The 18,403-nt window shown below is 39.7% G+C and overlaps 1 long non-coding RNA gene across 1 annotated transcript in view; it reads right to left on the bottom strand.

Annotated features, from left to right (window-relative positions):
- Positions 1-5,343: 5,343 nt before the first annotated feature.
- LOC108792309 overlaps positions 5,344-18,403 on the bottom strand; it is a 482,432-nt gene continuing 469,372 nt past the window's right edge. Inside the window, exon 3 of the long non-coding RNA XR_001941558.1 lies at positions 5,344-5,559. This is a non-coding gene — a long non-coding RNA (uncharacterized LOC108792309). The remainder of the gene's footprint in view (positions 5,560-18,403) is intronic.

Genomic DNA, 18,403 nt, shown 5'->3' with positions numbered 1-18,403 from the left:
AGCTCTCTAGATGTGGTGGAACTGCAAGTCCCATGATGCACTGCAAGACTCTTGTATAGGCATGACTCTCAGAGCCAGATGCATGATGGAAGTTGTAGTTTTAACACAGCTAGAGGGCTGGGATTTGCCCACCCCTTTTCATAATGCATTGGGTGTGGTCCAGAAAAGCCCCGGTATGGCTAGGAGGGCTTGCTTGAATTTAGCAGTGAGTGAATTTGAGCAGTGAGTGAATAGCCGAATGCCGCTGAGCGGGACCGAGGGACCGAGCAGAACAGAAAAATAGTTTTAAAAGTTTTAAAAAAGTAAATAGAAAACGATTGTGCAGAGCTAGCAGTGACATCTAGCTCCACCCAATAGTTTCCTATTGTCTGGCGGCTCTGCTGCCGTCAAAAAAAAAGGAAAAAAAAACTCTCCCGGGCGCTGCTGTTTCTTTTTTTTTCTTTATTCTGACACGGAGCGATGTCAGAATAGAAAAAAAAATTCCCATTGAAATGCATTGCTACATTCCTATTTGCTATTTCAATTTGCAATAGCCAATAGTAAACTAGCATTGTACCCGCCCTCTGCTGATGGACCTGATGGAGAACTGCAGCAGAGGGCGGGTACAATGTTAGTTTACTATTGGCTATTGCAAATTGAAATAGCCAATAGTAATGTACCAATGCATTTCAATGGGAAAATATATATATTTTTTTCTATTCTGACATCGCTCCGTGTCAGGATAAAGAAAAAAAAAGAAACAGCAGTGTTTCTCTCCTTGGTGGCCGGGAGCAGGAGACTCCCGGGGCGCCAGGGAGTGGCCGCTGCCAGCCATAAGATCACGGCAGCTTCCGCCCAGCTGTCAGAAGCAGGCTGTCGGCCGGCCAATGGCCGGCCGCTCGACCAGCTTCGGCTTTCAGCAAAGCTCAGCTGATCCGATGCATATGCGTTCGGCTCGACTGAGCCGCTCGGCCACGTTCGGGAGCTGTTCGGGCTATTGTGAATAGCCCGTACAGCACCCCTTCGGTTCTACCGAACCGAAGGGATCCTGGGGCCGAAGCTAGCCGAAGGATCGGCCGAAGCTACGGCTAGATCCTTCGGCAGCTTCGTGAATAGACCCCTTTGTCTTTCATTTTCTTTTTTAAAAAAAAGAAAACATGGAAACTAAATGGTTGCTATGATCACTTTGGTCCTGTTTTCTCAAATCAGACTTTGCAGTGGCTAAAGTGGATATTTTCTGTACTGACTGGAGGAAGAAGAAGACAAAACTAAAAGGGTTATTTACAAAGCTGCCGAAAGCCGCCGAGTGAATAACCCACCCGAAGTGAAGTGAGCCGAACGCTGTTCGGCTTTCACTTCAGGCTTGTACGGATGATTTCAGCCGTACATCGGCTGAAATTAGCTGTACATCGGCTGGCTTCTGCTGCACTTAGGTCAGCCGAACATGCTCTGCATGCTCGGCTGAGCCGAAGTGTAGAAGGACTTTGACTCAGCCAATCCAACATCTGGATCAGCTGAGCTGAAGCTCCGGGAGCAGCTCACTCGCTGCCGTTCGCCCCTATTTACATAGTGGCCAAACGGCAGTGAGTGAATAGCTGAGCGGCATTCGGCTCCTCCACGGTACCAAGCAGAAAAGGAAATCAATGAAAAAAGTAGAAAAAAAATGTTTAAAAATGTAAATAAATAATACATTAAAAAAGCAAATAAAGATTTTATAAAATAGATAAAAATAATTTAAAAAGCAAACAATTGGGCAGAGACAGCAGTGACAGCTAGCTCCGCCCACCTGCAAGAGAGCTCTAGCAGGTCCCGGCCAATGAATAACAACTGTGCGGAGCCAGCTGTGACATCACAGCTGGCTCTGCCCAGTTGTCATTGTTTAATGACATTTCAGTGTCCCCAGGTCATTTGGGGACACTGATCTGTCATTACAGCTGGGCAGAGCCAGTCATGACATCATGGCTGGCTCCACCCAGATGTCATTTGCGAGGCCGTCAGTTGGCCGTTCGCCCCCATTCGGCTGTCACTTCGGCTCAGTCAAGCCAAAGCATATGCCTTCGCCTTGACTGAGCCGCTCGGCCGCCTTCAGGAGCTGTATGGGTTAAGGTGAATAGCCCGTACAGCAGCCCTTCGGTTCAATTGAACCAAAGGGCTCCCTGCAACCAAAGCTAGCCGAAGGATTAGCCGAACCTACGGCTGATTCTTCAGCTAGCTTTCTGAATAACCCCCTAAGTTTTATCATACTTAAGTGTGTATAGAAGAGATGATTTCCCCTACAGATCAGATACCTTATATATTATTTGATCTGTTTATTTTGCTGCTTGCCTGGCGTCAAGCTTTAAAAAGGAACTTTAGTGTATTTTCAGAGTAAACTATTGAAAATATTATGATATCAAATTGTAATTCTAGTCATTGCTGTCTATGGAGCCATTGTGGATATTTCTCCTTACCATTCTTTCTTTTAACAAAGTTGACATTGGGGCAGGAAGTGAAAATAAATATTTAATGGGGACACAAACCAACATAAAACAGAAATAGACAGCATTAATAAGAAAACATGGGTTCCTGTGACAAGCAGTCTCCTCACACCTGTTCCATTCATAATGTTCTCTCTGAAATAAGGAAACGATGGGGGATCGTTCTAAGATGCAAAAAAAAAAAATGGAAGGGATTTGATCCCATTCCAGCCTTATACAAAACTACTGTCTACAGACCAAATTTCACTTGACTCAGAGTTTCCAAAAACACTATTTTTTATCCAACTACAAAAGACTGTAATCTTTCAAAGACAGTTATTTGCAATAGTTGTATTACTGGTAAGCACAAAAGTGGTTATAGAAGAGGCTCCAACCATCTTCTTAACAGGCAAAAAAAGTTGCATAACAAAAGCCCTCTAAAATGCTACGGTAGACTGTGAACATATAAATGTTATCTTCATTCATATAGCAACAAACTGTAATAATAGTAAAGCAACCAGTTTGAAAATAACAGACTAAATCACTCTGATGTTACAAAACCTAATTTTGCTGTTGTGATTTAATTCCCTATAGAACTATAGATATCACTAGAGAGAAAGACCCAGCCTTTACTCTGCATGCTACTCTTAATAGCTTTAAGTGACTCAAATGAATTGGCAGTGGTTACAGAGAGCTATTAGAACATAAGAAATAGTCAGCTAAAATGTCTTAGTAAATGCTGCATTTCTATGGAACCTCCACACATGTTTAACTGCAATGATTGTCTACAATACATACAGATTAGAGACATTATACAGTTCTGTGCTATTTTATGTATTTCTGGATTAATTTTAGCAAAATCAGAGTACATCAATCTTTTCATGGGAATTACTGTAGACAAAATGTCCCTGAAATTTTCCAGTTAATATTTAACAGAAGGTCAGTGGCTGTTATAGAAAGACATCTCTCAAAACAGAGTAATAGAATGGTAAGAGCCCATATAATCTGTTTAAATAAAAAGCTACAGATATGCTACAATATTTAAATTAAAAGGAATGCTCCAGCAACTATATCCAGATGTTACAATGTTATTTATCATTACAATCTGTTACACTCTAAGCATGCAGAATGAAACTATTTTTTTTTTCATTTTCACAATACGTTTAAATATCTACATATAGTACCCGTAGCTTAAGAGCATGGAAGCCATTGTAAACTCCTTGTATAAAGAAGTAATACGTTATTTTGCTGTTGATAAGTTATTTTGCTTAAGTAATGCTTTAAAGTGAACCTGATGCAAAATCAAAGCAGAAACTAATACTCCCCGTAACAAAGATACATTATACTTAGAGTACCTGTTTCACTGCCTATGCCACAAATATTTGCTCCCTTCAAGAGATATTGGGGTTGATTTACTAACCTTTTAAACACACCACGAACGTGTATACACCTCTGTAGTGTGTTCCCTCCCAGCATGATCTATGGGAGGAATCGAAACACCTTTGTAGTGTGTACACACCCAGCAGGAGTGTTGTGCAAAGCCCTGCAATGAATTGCAAGGTAATGTGGTGTAAATTAGCTCTATGTTATGTTGCTTGCGTTGATGAATGCAGGAATGTAAATGCATGAGCTAACCATTTTTGTCTAAACTGTGAAGCAGCATTATATATGCATCATGTGCATGATTTTTCCATATATGGCATTAGTGGAAATATGCTTTTAGAGACTTTTTGGTTGATAAATACGTTTTGCTGTGTGAAAATCACACACACCTGGTGTGTGTGTGTGTTTAGGTTAGTAAATCACCCCCATTGTGTCCAGATAATCCTCTTGATCTGGCACACTTTTAAGAGCCCACTCTAAATCCAATGAAGGAATTTCCTTTGGATGGGTCTTTTCAACTTCATTTCTTCATTAGATTTATGGTGAATTAGATATTTTTTACATAGTACTTTGCTGGAATTACCAGAGATCATGTACTCAAGTGTTAAGCATTGGGGTAAGCGTGTGGGGGTGGATATGTATTTACATTTAAAAGATTGTCACATTCCTTGTCACCAGTGGAGCATTGTGGTTTCTTCTACTGGTCCCCACATCACTGTGGACACCATTCTGTAGCACTTTAGGAAAACAAAGTTCACATTCACATGCTTTGGACTTGTATCATACTGGAAATGCTTCTTGAGATTTTAATAGCACCCCCATCATGCCTTTTCATTACCTCCAAACTATATGTTATATTTGTTATTGTAACTGTAAAAGATCCAGTGAAAACACTAGGAAAAAAAGATGATCAATGTATCACAGGTAAGTATAATATATATTCTTTACAGGGGGATATGTGTTTCTACTTTTTAATTATTAATATGCTAGCTAAGGGAAACATGTCACAAGAGAAATATGTAGCGCACTATTGCACAGTGCAATAGTGCACCCCAATGTATCTCCTGATGGCCTGCATTTCAAAGCAACAAAAACTGGTATATGCACTGGTGTGCATGGGCCCTCAAAGGCCTGGAACAAGCATACAGATCAGGAAATCTGGCTTCTCACTGATGCATTCTTGTTGCCGGTCATTGATTTGAGAAGTATAAAAGCTTAAGACAGCCAGACATCTACATTGGCAACCTACATATTTCCTTTATGGTTTCGATGATCTAACTAAATTGTTTGCCCACAGAATTAAATAAGAGTAGTTATAGTAGCCTACTTAAGACAAATAATACTTTTTGGTTATGCAATCTGGCTTAATAAATAAGTCATTCAAAATGTAATAATAATTTGCTGGGTGCTTTAACCTCAAGTAACCTTTTCTTTTGGTAGTATTGAGGCTAGCTTTCATTTCCCATTCTGTTGAATTCACTCAGCTAACTCAAACTATCATCTGCATCATTCACAAATGTAGTTACATAATGGACTCACCAGAGTTGGGGTCAGAGTTACCATCAGCTTCGGTCCTCTTGTCTGGAGAAGCTTGGTCGTAGAATTCGTCCTGTGGCTGAACCAGTGGAAGAGGTTGTGAGATCATAGTGCCACTTCCTACAGGGTCATGGTCTCCTAGACCACTGTCGCTGCAGCTTTCTTGAGAGCCATCAGGAAGGTGAAATGTAACACGACGCTGAGACTATAGGCAAGAAAATAAAAGTATACACATGTTACACATTGCTTTTCATATATCTTTACACTAATACTAAGTTTTTTTGTTTTTGCATCACATTTAATTTTTATGAATGAATCACTGAAGAAATTCCTGGAAATCTATCACACCTGATGTTGAATAATACATACAATAGAACTTGCTGTTTCATCTGCCTATTTGATGTTTGATATTCTCTACAAAACACATGGGGCAAATTCTACTGACATAAGCAATGTTATTTATGATTCAAAGGTTATCTTTGGGCTTGTGTACATGCAATTCTTATCGGAAGGTTGCAGTCTTTATTTTCTTGCCAACTGATGATAGTGGAGATTAATTTTCACACATAAATCTATCTTTATGTGAACCAACTCTATATAAAGCCATCTTACAAACGTGACATCACCAGATGAAAGTAAAGCATCTTGGTTCTCCCCAAACACATTCAAGTGTTTTACTAAGAAGTTGATGCATGATATATTGGTGGGCTTTACACGTACAAATTCACTTTCAGTGATCATTCTGTAAGCATCTTGAACTGAGTCCATTTTCTATTCATAATCTTAAAGGAAAATTATGGGGTGAGTGAATTTCACCCATCCCCATAATTAGAGCCAACGTGTGACACTGGAGTTGTCACACGTCGGCTCTATTGATCGGGAACTGAGTGATAACATACCACAGATCACTCAGTTCCCAATCATCTCCCTGCAGAGAGTGGTGACTGCAGAGAGTCCCCCATCCCCTCTCTGCTCCTCCAATGCTGACTGGAGGAATGGACAGAGGAGGGGCGCTCACAGCTAGCTCTGCCTCTAGAAAGGCTGCCACTCAGACAGTGGGGTGGTTTCTGACAATATTGTTGGGATCCATCCCGGCTGCAGCTCTACGCTGTCAGAATACAGCAGGCAATCTCCCGCTATATGCTGAGTTTTGGGTCACAGGGACACCAAGTTCCAAGTGTATGGAAGCAAGCACAGTGGCTAGCCAAGGTGTTTGAGATCAGAGACATGTAAAATAGGTTTGCACAGATACCAAGTACAGTACTCGGTACAAGTACGAGTACATGTACCGATACTTTTGAGCTCCAAGGCTAGACTAGAGAAAAATTCAAAAGTTAGGAGGCAGCTGTCATTTGTAAGGAGCACACGGAGCTCCTGGGATTTGTACATCTCTGTTTTAATGTACAATTTCGTTTTTATAAATATAAATAAAGTGATGCACAGATACCAGTTTTGCGAGTACGAGTACTGGTACTTGCCGAGTACTTACAAGTACGAGCACTGATACATTTTTGTTTATTCTCATGCAACGGTTTTTCTAAAACAATACAGACTAATGATTTCAGGACAGTGGTGGAGTGCCAGAGCCAGGTCCCAGCTGCAACAGCTGCAGCCCTGGTAGTTCTCATCAAAATGCCAAGTATCTGCACTGGTACTCGAAAAGTATCTGTGCATCCCTAATGTAAAATCTTACTGCTGCTCAGTGAGACAAGACTGAAGCTTTCTCGTGAACCTGGTTCTATTGGGAGCAGTTTGCCCTTTTCTCAAATTATACTACTTACCTTAAGTATTCTGGGGAATGTTGGATCCAGCTGGCTCTGAGTGCAGAGCCCCCCCCCCCCCTTTCCTCCCTTCTGGCTCTTAATCTTATCTCCCCTCCATAACTTTTCTGCTTTCTACTCTACTCTTTTTCCTCCTTCCCTTCTTTTTTTCTCCCTTACTTTACTCAGTTAGATGAAGTTACCCCCCGTACTTACTCTTACAAATTACACTCCACTAATGTCAACAATGATTTTGTTTCACTTTGACCTCCTGGTTATGAGAATATTGTATCATAAGACCCTGTAATTACTGGTTCGTGGTGCCGAGTTTTTCATTGTGTTTTATAAAGTATAAACACATGCTTCTATTTTACTGTTGTGAATTGGTGGAATTGATCATTTGAAAATTTGAAAAAAAGGAAGGTAAAGGTTCACATGCAAACCATTGTTGCAGAATGCACATTTTATGTGGCTTTCCTAGACACAAAAACAAAAATACGGTGTGTTTTTACAAAATAAAATATAGCAACTGTTATTGTAGCTTAAAGTGTATCTAAAGTCAATTTGTTTTATAGTGGTGAGAGGTAAGAACCCATGTCAGATTTGTATTGCAGTCTGTGTCCCTACTATTGAGATACACTCTTTCTAGTTGTTAGGGTGACCCTTATTACAAGGACAGAAAGAAAAGGAAAATCCTGAATTTCTAGTTATCACAAGAAAAAGAATAGAAGGGAACACCTTGGTTTTATGTCCCTTTGTGTCTAAAGGAAAAGAAGTGAAGGGAATTTCCTCAATATAGTTGCTATCTCTAACCTGGCTACATATCAAACATAATGCTTCCTGTTCTGTATATATATATTTTTCATTTTATAATTTTTGCTTTACATGTGCTTATTACCTCAGAGTCTAAGCGTCAGTTGTAATTATTGAACAGCTTATTGCCTGACTAAACTCATGCTTGACCATTTTATGTAGATGTTCCTATATGCTCCGGGCCATACTTGACCACAGTGGATAAAAACTGTCACTACTGACTAAGGGTGTCGTCCGTTGGAGTGCCCCCTTATAGATTTACTTTCTTGCATGCATAGCATGTATATATTTTTCATCTTATAGTTTAAGCATTCATTAAATTTACTATTTGTCATCTGACTAACCTCACGTCTGATTATTTACTCTGAAGTACACAGAGGATCATATATGCTCCGGATCATTTTGGATTACAATGAATAAAGTTTACAATTATTGGCATAATGCTCATTTATGGATGTGTTCTCTTACATGTCCGCCTTTGTGCTAACCTTTTTTGATGAGTACACTGGCGAACATTGTGGGAATCAGTATCGTTTTATGTGTCAGGTTTTTTTAGATACTTGTAACTAATGACGATAGACCTGGGGAGTATGTTTATGGCTTCACAGGCGCCTTTATAACAATTTTCTAAGATACGAGCCAGCTTCAATCAAAGAATGGCTCACAAACTACTGTGTCAAATTTGAATCTCATTAAGCTCTCATTAGGGAGCTATATAACACACCTACATAGGACACTGATTACACGCCCCTCTGAGGAAGCCCCATCTGTTTGGGGGGAAACACGTTAGGGACAGCGTGTTTTCAGACCTCCCTGGACACCCAAGATCTACCATGCATACGCTGTCAGGTGAATGGAGAAGTTCTGCTGCTTGACAGGACTAAGCCAAGTCTTTCTGGAAACTGCGGTATCACAGCAGTAATAAGAGCTGTGTGATCTTCAAGCCGAGATCGAGAAAAGCCTGTTGGTTCCTGCTGCCTGAACCCACACAGTCTTCCGTTCCAGTGTGTCCCAGACACACCATCTCTGGGATACTGCCCTGCTCCATCTGGCTGTGTGGCCGCACTTGCTGGGGAAACTCCCTGATTCTTCTACAGATCGGGAACTGTTTGAATCCCGCGGGCCAGTGTCATTACCAATGAGCTGGGGGAGAGACGCTCAATGAACCTTTGGATCCATAACGGGATGATCTTGTGGAGTTACAAATTAACATAAAGACATGTTTCATTGAAGCAGTTTATCCACTATCCATACGGAACCACACAAGGACTGTTCTCCATCTGAGCCACACACTGAGTGAGTAATCTCCGATACAGTGTATCTACTTTTGAAACACAGCACTTGGGCCTGCATCAGTGACTATCTGCCACTTAGGTGGTTCATGGAGCATCACCCGCATTATTTCTAATAGGGTTATCCAGGGGAGGTCGTTCTTTCGTTTTAAATGATTTTAGATGTCTTGTAGTAGGTGATTTGATGTTTTGTGTAATTTTTCTATTAAATTTGCCTTATATGCCATAAGATACTTACTGTGTTACTTGGTTACTAGACAGCTCAATGAAAGGGATTTCTTTGTTTAGGGGTTACATATTTTTTTGGAATGTCCTCAATAATACACATATGGCAAAAAAAACGGACTATAGTTTTAACCATTTGCTACTCTATACAAGTTTAAAAAATTTAAAACATGCTTTAAAGCTAAATTTCAAGCAGTTATCTCAAAATGGCAATTTAAGTAAGCTATATATTCATTAATAAACATTTGAATCTACTTTTGCATACAACTGGTGTTTGTACTTCAATCTGTTTTGATATCATCCTACCAAGAAGCCCTCAGACTTGGAAAGGGAGTGGTAGTAGTCAATCAAGGATTTATCACTTTGCACAGCACCTTTCAGCATAACATGGAACATGCTCACAAGAGGAGAAAGAAGAGGGATGTATTCATCAATGTGCAGGTGCTACTTTATTGTCCAGTCAGCAGTCTGGAGGAAAAAAAGGTGACTAATGAATTAGAACTGTAGCAGCCATTCTCTCCTACATTTACTCATTGTTTAGTTGAGTACCACTACCATGAAGGTAGTGAGAAGGGTGTTGAACTGTTCACAGAGTAAGAACAGTTATGTAAGTCATGTCACTTAGATCCTGAAATTATGAATTCTGCCTGGAGTTCCACTATAAAGTACAATTTACACAATGTATATAACCCACACAACAGAAATCAAACAATCTCATGTTGCTTGTTTACCTCTATGACCTATTTCTACTATAGGAAGGATGCACAGAAATTGGAATGACAATTTAATTTACTATCTCACAGATATCACCTATACCAACCTTGCTTACATTACTGTGTAAATGTAAACGCTGATAAAGAATTTGAAAAGAGAGGGATATGACTCCAGTGTCTGGAATAGTATTCAAGGTGTATAGAGATGATTAAAAATGAAAGGAAAGAGAAAGCAAACACAAAACCTGCCAGCTGGAGTAAAATTAATTCCGCTTTGGTTCACTTTAATTACTGGCATTTGATACATTTCAGCAGGCAAAAAACATAACCTTAAAAATCTGGAGCAAATGTCAATTAATGCCGCAAGAGTATTTTCAAGGAATATTGACCTGTGAATGTTCTGACAGTTATGGGGTCGTTTGAATGTTTGACGAGATTGACACTGAATATAAATGAATATAAATGAATTAATTTTTCCCTGTGTTCTTTATTCCTGTCCCTGGAGCTTACTTAGAGACTTGCCTTGCCCTGGTTGTCATAAACATCCAATATCTTGCATACAGTAATCTAATAGATGCAGTGTTTATGACTTTCATAGGAGAGGCATAGTAACATATTGTATGGTTTTTCCTGCTAATCTTAAGCATGTAAGTTTTCTTCTGTTTGTGATTTATACAGTATTCATTCTGTTGCCCTAGAGATACAATATCCTCAATATTTGCCACATAGCAGAAATTTCACACGCACATTAGAAGAGGTAGAGTCTTAAGATCTTTGTGAACACTGTTTACTTCTCACCTGTTTATGATCAAATTATTATGACTATTGGTAAAAAAAAAACTGGCTAGACTTATGTTTGGGCTTTACTTTTAAATTGCTTTCAATGGTTTTCCCAGATCAATGGTGGGTGTGGTGGTTTAAAATATATATATATATCAAAAATATATTATCCTACCTGCCTTCCTCTTCCTCTGGCAACTCCTCCAGATTTTGTCTGCTCCAGTTTTGATAAATTCAACCCATAGTACTGTAGATTATTAGTATTAGAAGTATTTTGCTACACGACTGACAAAGACACAGCAGTGTCAATTTGGCAAGTGGTAGGACAATTTTAAATAGTAAATTTAGATCCCAATTTACTAAAGGCAAAGAAAAGGGTTTAATCACAATTAGGAGATTCCAGCAGTGTAACATTGACCAACCACAGAACAATTTTAGGGGGTTATTCACAAAGGATCTGAAGGATATAGCCATAGCTTTGGCTAATCTTTCAGCTCACTTCGGCCACCAGAGCCCTTTGCTTCACATTAGCCTGTACAGCAGCTGAACAGTTTAGCTGAGCCAAATGTAAACAGAAAGGTGGAACTAGCGGTGACATCACCACTGGCTCCACCTATCTGTTTACATTTTGCCAGCATCTGCCAAATCCCTATTGCACATGCCAGCAAAATGAAAACAAATGGGTGGGGTCGGCTGTGATGTCATGGCTGGTTCCGCCCATTTGTTGTCATACGACAGGCTACTGTCCTCAGTTCATTTCATGTCACTGCTAGCTTTGCCTATCTATTTACATTTGGCTGGCATCTGTCAAACTTTCATTCTGCAGCAGGAGTTCATCATGTGTGGGCGGATGTCATTTAAAAAATATTTTTGATGAGTCAGCAGTGGTGTGGACAACTCTGCACAACATGATTGACCCTTGGATTACTCTGGTGGAATAAATTTTTTTAAGTTTTAGGGTTTTCTTTTTTAAAGGACTTGTCAAAAACATTTTTTTTTCAAATTAATTAATTTTTTCTTAAAGTGTGGGCTCTTTATTTACTTTTTATTTTAACCCTTAAGTGAATGGGTAGGAGTACAAGTACCCCTTAATCATTCACAAGGGGGGAAGCATCTGGGTGCCCCTTTTATTAAAGGGGTACCCCAATGCAAATTGGCCCCCCTGCTCGCAGACCCCCACAACGACCGGATCAGGACTGTGGTGGAAGAGGCCCTTGTCCTCATCGGCATTGGGACAAGGTGCTTTTTCAGGGGGACCCCTGGAAAGGCAGCCTCCCAATGCCAAGGGCATGTGGCCTGGTATGGTGCAGGGGGGGGGCGCTCGCTTGTCCTCCTTTCCTGCCCTGCCAGGCCTGTGCTCGGATTAAGAGTCTGGTTGGGAATTTAAGGGGGGACACCATATTTGTTTCCCCATTTCTGGGATGTGGATTTCCTCCTTAAAATTCCTACCAGACCTAAAGGGCAAGGTATGACATTTGGAGGGGACCCAACCCTATTCACTCACTGCTGTTCGGCCTCTATGAGAACTGGCAGGTGTTCAGCTCGAGTCGAACGTGTTCTTTACTTCGGCTAAACCAAAGGGAGCAGAAGCCAGCCAATGTACAGCTGAAATCAGTCTTACTCGGCTAAAGAGAATAGCCGAATGGTGTTTTACTCCCTTCACTTAAGCTCGGTTATTATAATGGCTCGGATATAATAACCCCCTTAGATAGCAATTTTAGGCTAAAATTTACCAAAGACAAAGAACACAACTAGGAGCTTTACTACATGATAAAGACACAGGGGGTAGGGGAGAGCGATTTGGGGAACAACTACAGAATGAGGAATTAAAACATTTTAAACAACAAGAATAGAGGATTTTGTGAAGTATGGGCCTCCCATTCATAAAAAGAAGCCTGAAGGTTTAATATCACTTTAATAAGGCTGCTGGTAACCCAGTCTTTTATTGTGAGGGGACTGGCAAATAAAGCCAGAAAGTGCATTATTGGTAATTAGTCGCTATGGCAGTGAACCCATGCTCACCCCAAACCTGAAGCTCATCTCTGATAATGGCAAAAGTGCAGAAACCAGATTTCATCTCCCTGTAGTGGGACCAGAAAAAGATGATTTATTATCTGTTGCTGTGGGCTGCTGCACTTTGAACACTGTTCTTTTCCCTACAGAACAAGCATGGATGCATTCATACAGAGGAAATGTGACATGCAGATTAGGCAATTTTATACTTACACTATAACACTTTGAATGGTGCAAATTAGTCCCTATTTACATGTTAATAAATATGTCAAAGATACAGATCTGAAAGTGTAAGATAATGTTTTATTAACTTTGATAAATATTTTAGCAATTTAGCAAACCATGATGCATATGAACATATGCTACAGTAACTGGACCGTTGTTAATATGGCTCAATGTAGAAGTAAAAGTGGTAAATAAAAATTACTCTGTCTATCCACTGCCAGGAACAGTTCACCAGGATCAGATCTTACATTCAATTTCTTTTTTTAACATTTATAAAGCTGTACATGTATCAATAATAGACATCCTGGTATCTCCACAGAAAAGCAGTTGTTAACAAAAGTGACCCCTGCCTTGCAATGTTAATAAGTTAAAGTGTCATTAAGCATAAAGAGGGTGTTTCAATAGGTGGGGAAAAGAAAAATTGACATTTTGAAATTTGTCTGGCACCCCCTGCGACCTAGAGTACCGAGATCCCCGTCGTATAGACATAAAAAAGATGGAGGCATCGGACTACCTAATATCCTATTATATTATCGGGCATCCCAAATTTTACCCCTCATTACTGTCCACTGTGTATCCAATATTCCTCTATGGACCCTGCTGGAGATTACAGACTGCTCCTCCATCCCACTTCAAGCACTCCTATGGCTCCCTACTAAAGATCGGTCGACTACTTTTAAGCCCCCTCCTGAAACATGCCCTTAAAATATGGGATTCCTTTAAATATTTGGCAGGTCTTATATCCCCTTACTTGCCCCTACTACCCCTATTTTCCCAACCATTGTTTCTCCCAGGATACAATTATCCACATGCTTTTAAATGGTGGAACATCCATGGTTATCATAAGGTTTATGATTTGTTGCGCAGTAACAATATCCCAATGTGTCTACTCACTGGGTGTCTACTCTGAAGTAGAGAAGGACCGTGAATGGCCCACTTACATGTTTTGAGCATATTTGTCTTAACTCCCCAAGCAGACACAAACTAATATCAATCCTATATTCTAAACTGAATGCCCTGACGAACCTTAATTTACATTCCTACCCTAATAAATGGGAGATGGATCTTAATTTACATTGAAGTGGCTTATAAGACTAAGGCTGGGACTATATATCTAGTCCCAGCCCGCTTAGCAAAGCTATTTCCCACCTCATCTAATAAATGCTTTCATGGATGCTCATCTCTTGGAGACGTGTTGCACACTTGGTGGTCCTGTCTATTTGCTTCCCACTTTTGGACTAGGATCAACCAATTGTTATCCTGTGTATTTAACAAACACATCTCTAAGAGCCCCACGCAGGCCCTGTTACATGCATCGGTGCCTGGCTTAACTAAATTCCAGGGTTCTCTGGCACATCATATATTCACCATAGCTGGGAATTGAAAAAAAAATGTATCCCTTTCTGGGAGTTTACCCAAAGAATGGATAACATAATGCTGAATGAATGATTGGCATGCATTTTGGCTGACAACCAAACTAGGTTTTTGAACGTTTGGGAACCTTGGATATTACTCCAGCACCTTTACTATAGATACCTACACCCTTCAGTACCTATGATGAAGCTGAGCGCCTAATGATAAATGAGGGTGCTCTTACCCTGGACTCAGGGGTGATGCTATAGACCTATATGGGGAAAAATGGTAAAACCAACCATCAGATAGACCTTTAGGTTTGTTTTTTTTCTTCTTTATTTTACTGTGCATTACCGACTGATGCAATTATATCTGTATCTGATATTTTACTGTAACGTTTTTATTTCGCTTTGCAAGCGACATCTAACGAACTCAAACACTATGCACAGTGCCTTGTTTATTTTCTACTTGAAATTAATAAACAATATTGTCATAAAAAAGACTACCGATGATTGTCCAAAATTTCTAAATACATATAGAGTTCTACCATTGGCCCCCTCCTCCAAAAAAGTGTATCAGGCTTAAAGCCAGTTTTTTTGTATCAGCATACTCCATGGGCTTTTTAAAAACAGTTTTTAGTTACATAGTAGGTAAGGTTGAATAAAGACACCTGTCCATCAGTTCAACCCATGTTAGTGTGTGTGTCTAGCAATTCCCCTAACCAAGTATATTCTGTAAACTGAGAAACTCTTCCAACCATTTTGTTAAGCTATCAGTGCTGTCTGCTGATACAGCTAACTGCAGAAGTAAGTTCCACTTTTTTACCACTCTCACAGTAAAAATCCCTTGCACAGCCTAAGATTATACCACATCCCCTCAAATTTTTTGTTGTACCCTCATATCATCCTCAAGGTTCTTGGTTTAACTAGTTTATTCCCAATATTGCAGCCCCCATTGATAGATTTGTAGATTGCAATCATGTCTCCTCTTAAGTGTCTTTCTCTAAGGAGAACAAATTTAATTTTTGTAGTCTGTTTTCATAACTAAGGCCCTCCACTCCACAAATTGTTTTAGTTGCCCTTCTCTGAACTTTCTCTAGCTCATGGACATCCCTCCTAAGGATTGGTGCCCAAAACTGAACAAGATGTGGCTGAACCAGTGTTTTATAAAATGGTAGAATTATATTTCTATCCCTTCAATAAATCCCTCTTTTAATACAAGTGACTCTACCTGCTTTGTTATCTGCAGCTTGGTGTTGCATGCTGTTGCTGAGTTTGTGGTCTATAAGTATACACTAGCTCTTACTCCATCTCCGATTTCCCAAGCAGAATCCCATCTAAAGTGTATTCTGCAAGCATGTTTTTAATCTCCCAATGATTGCAAATGTGATTACTCTATGATTACTATTTCCACAGTTGTCCCTTATATCCACATCTGCAATTAGTTATGTATTATTAGAAATTAGTAAGCCCAACAGAGCATTATTTCTAGTTGGTATGTCCACCATTTGTCCCATGAAATTATCTTGTATAAAATGTACAATGTGATGAGCCTTTATTAAGCCTGCATTGCCTTTCTTTCTGACAGCTGTTGTGCTAGAGCAGAGCAGCCAGAGCACAGAGTAAGTATGAGGAGCATGGAGGAGGGGTCAACAGGCAGGGAGAAGCAATTGCCATTGATTTTTATGCAGTTCCAGGCCATGCCTCTGAGGAATTCCCAGTTGGGAGGAAATGCATCAAGCTGCACCTGGTCTGGCATTTCTAAGTATTCCTGCTCGTAGATGCTGGGTATGCACAGAACAGCCCCTGCAGATATGTCTGGAGTTTAGAAAGATTGCTTACGAAATTAATGCATTGTTCATGTCAAGGACCTGGAGGAACTGATATCTTTCACTCAGCACAGCTAGACAGTCTATATTATGTGATAAGACCATGCACCATTATTTGCATTATACATGCAGTGAAAGACATTTAGCATATCATCTAATGATGAGCATTTGTGGGATCTGCTGTAATACTGTATAAAGAGACCTCTGCACTCCAGTAAATATGCTGCAAACTTCTTTTAATGGGGAGCTGATACAGAGGCTTGTAGAAAGCACAACAGTTTTGAGCACACCTCTCTTCAACAGGTGCACCCATTATATATAGATAGATATATATATCTATAGATATATAGATATAGATCTATATAGACATATATAGATCTATATAGATCTATATACATACATACATAGGTGTAGGTGTGCCTGCAGGAGTGGCAGTGTTACCTATATATATATATATATATATATATATATATATATATATATATATATATATATAATATACACACACACACATAGTCCAGTTCTGTGCAACTTCCGTGCAACTTCCTTACTATATGAGTTGTTAAAATTCCTGTACTGGATGACAAGAGAGTTTTTTTGTGTGCACTTACTGTGACAATACTGTGATGAGTTCTGATGAACAGCAAACTGAGTGAGAAGAAAGGGGATTCTACAGAACATGGTGCCACCTTATTTTTCCGAAATGAATTATTCAGCTACCAAAATCGTAAGACTGAACAGTTCAGGTACAAGCAAGCTATAATAAATCCCATAAAAACGTCTTTAGCAGAAGGCTGTAAAAATCCTAGCAGTATCATAAATTCCATTGTGACAGTTTAAGCGAGGATAGGGGTTTAGCAGCCAAATCTGGTTTAGCCTGTTTATAGGCCCATCATGAATGGTTAAATGGCTATCATAACAACACTTGGAGTAGGCTGAAAAATCCACTTTACACCCCTTGCCCAATTGATTGGGTGGGGTTGGGTCATGACACCTTCTAGACGGTCCACAAAGAAGCTGTTGGAAACTGGCAGAGGACAGCTCTCAGTCTACCATCAAAACCAATAAATTTTGAAAATCATTTTGATTTTAATGCTCTGAATCAGAAATCAGAGAATCCTTGTCTTGTTGAAGAAATCTATCATGTTTTAAACCCTATTACTGCCGTGTCTTCATGGCAATGAGTGCCACAGACATTTCCTAAAGGTGAGAATTATCATAAAATGTTTCCATTAAAACACATGGTGGCAGCGTTTGTACGTGTAAAGGGTGAACTGCAGAGTTACCAACTATCAGTGATGATTACGCTCATTCTCCTGTCACTTAGATTGTTGTCCTATGAGCTGGAAAATTCCTGGGTATGGTGAGGCTGAAAATGCCACTGCCACCATCTGACAGCAGTGGTATATTCCAGACTGCTGCCATAACAGTTATTGCCACATATAATCCTTTTCTATATCAGCACCGCACAGTATGGCTTACTTCTAATTTTGTGGGGTTGCAGTATTCAGGCAGAACACTCAAGTGGACTTTGATGTATGGCAAGAAGCCCCTGTATGAGGGAGCCACATCATAAAAACAACCCCTGAAAGATGATGTTGTTTTATTTAGCTATTGGTGGGCATGTATATGAGCATGTTGAACTTTTCATGCAGTTACCTTAATATCTATATGTATAGCAGTGCTGAAGTGTATAATAGGTGGCTGTATTTGACACACAACTACTGTGTAACATGTGGTTATACTGCACATTACACAAATGTCTGCTTTGCAGTACAGTTTTGACAGACAGTATCTGGTTTTACATACCAATCTTATGGCCACGTGTTTATGTGGATCAGCAGATCAATACAGCTGGATTTCTTGACACAATTTGGATTATCTCTACTATCTCTACATTGGTACATATTGTGCACCTGGTTGTTTATGTAGGATATAGGAGTACTGCATGTACTCAAAGAACAATTAAGTATTCAATTCAATTAAGTTCCTTTGCACTATTCTAGTATACTACATGCACAGAAGTTGGGCCTTTTATGATGTCATG

Source organism: Nanorana parkeri, unplaced genomic scaffold (assembly GCF_000935625.1).
Source record: "Nanorana parkeri isolate BGI_ZX_2015 unplaced genomic scaffold, ASM93562v1 scaffold627, whole genome shotgun sequence".
Lineage (NCBI taxonomy): Eukaryota > Metazoa > Chordata > Amphibia > Anura > Dicroglossidae > Nanorana > Nanorana parkeri.
The sequence above is the reverse complement of the archived record's forward strand: the minus strand, read 5'-3'. Positions and strand labels throughout refer to the sequence as shown.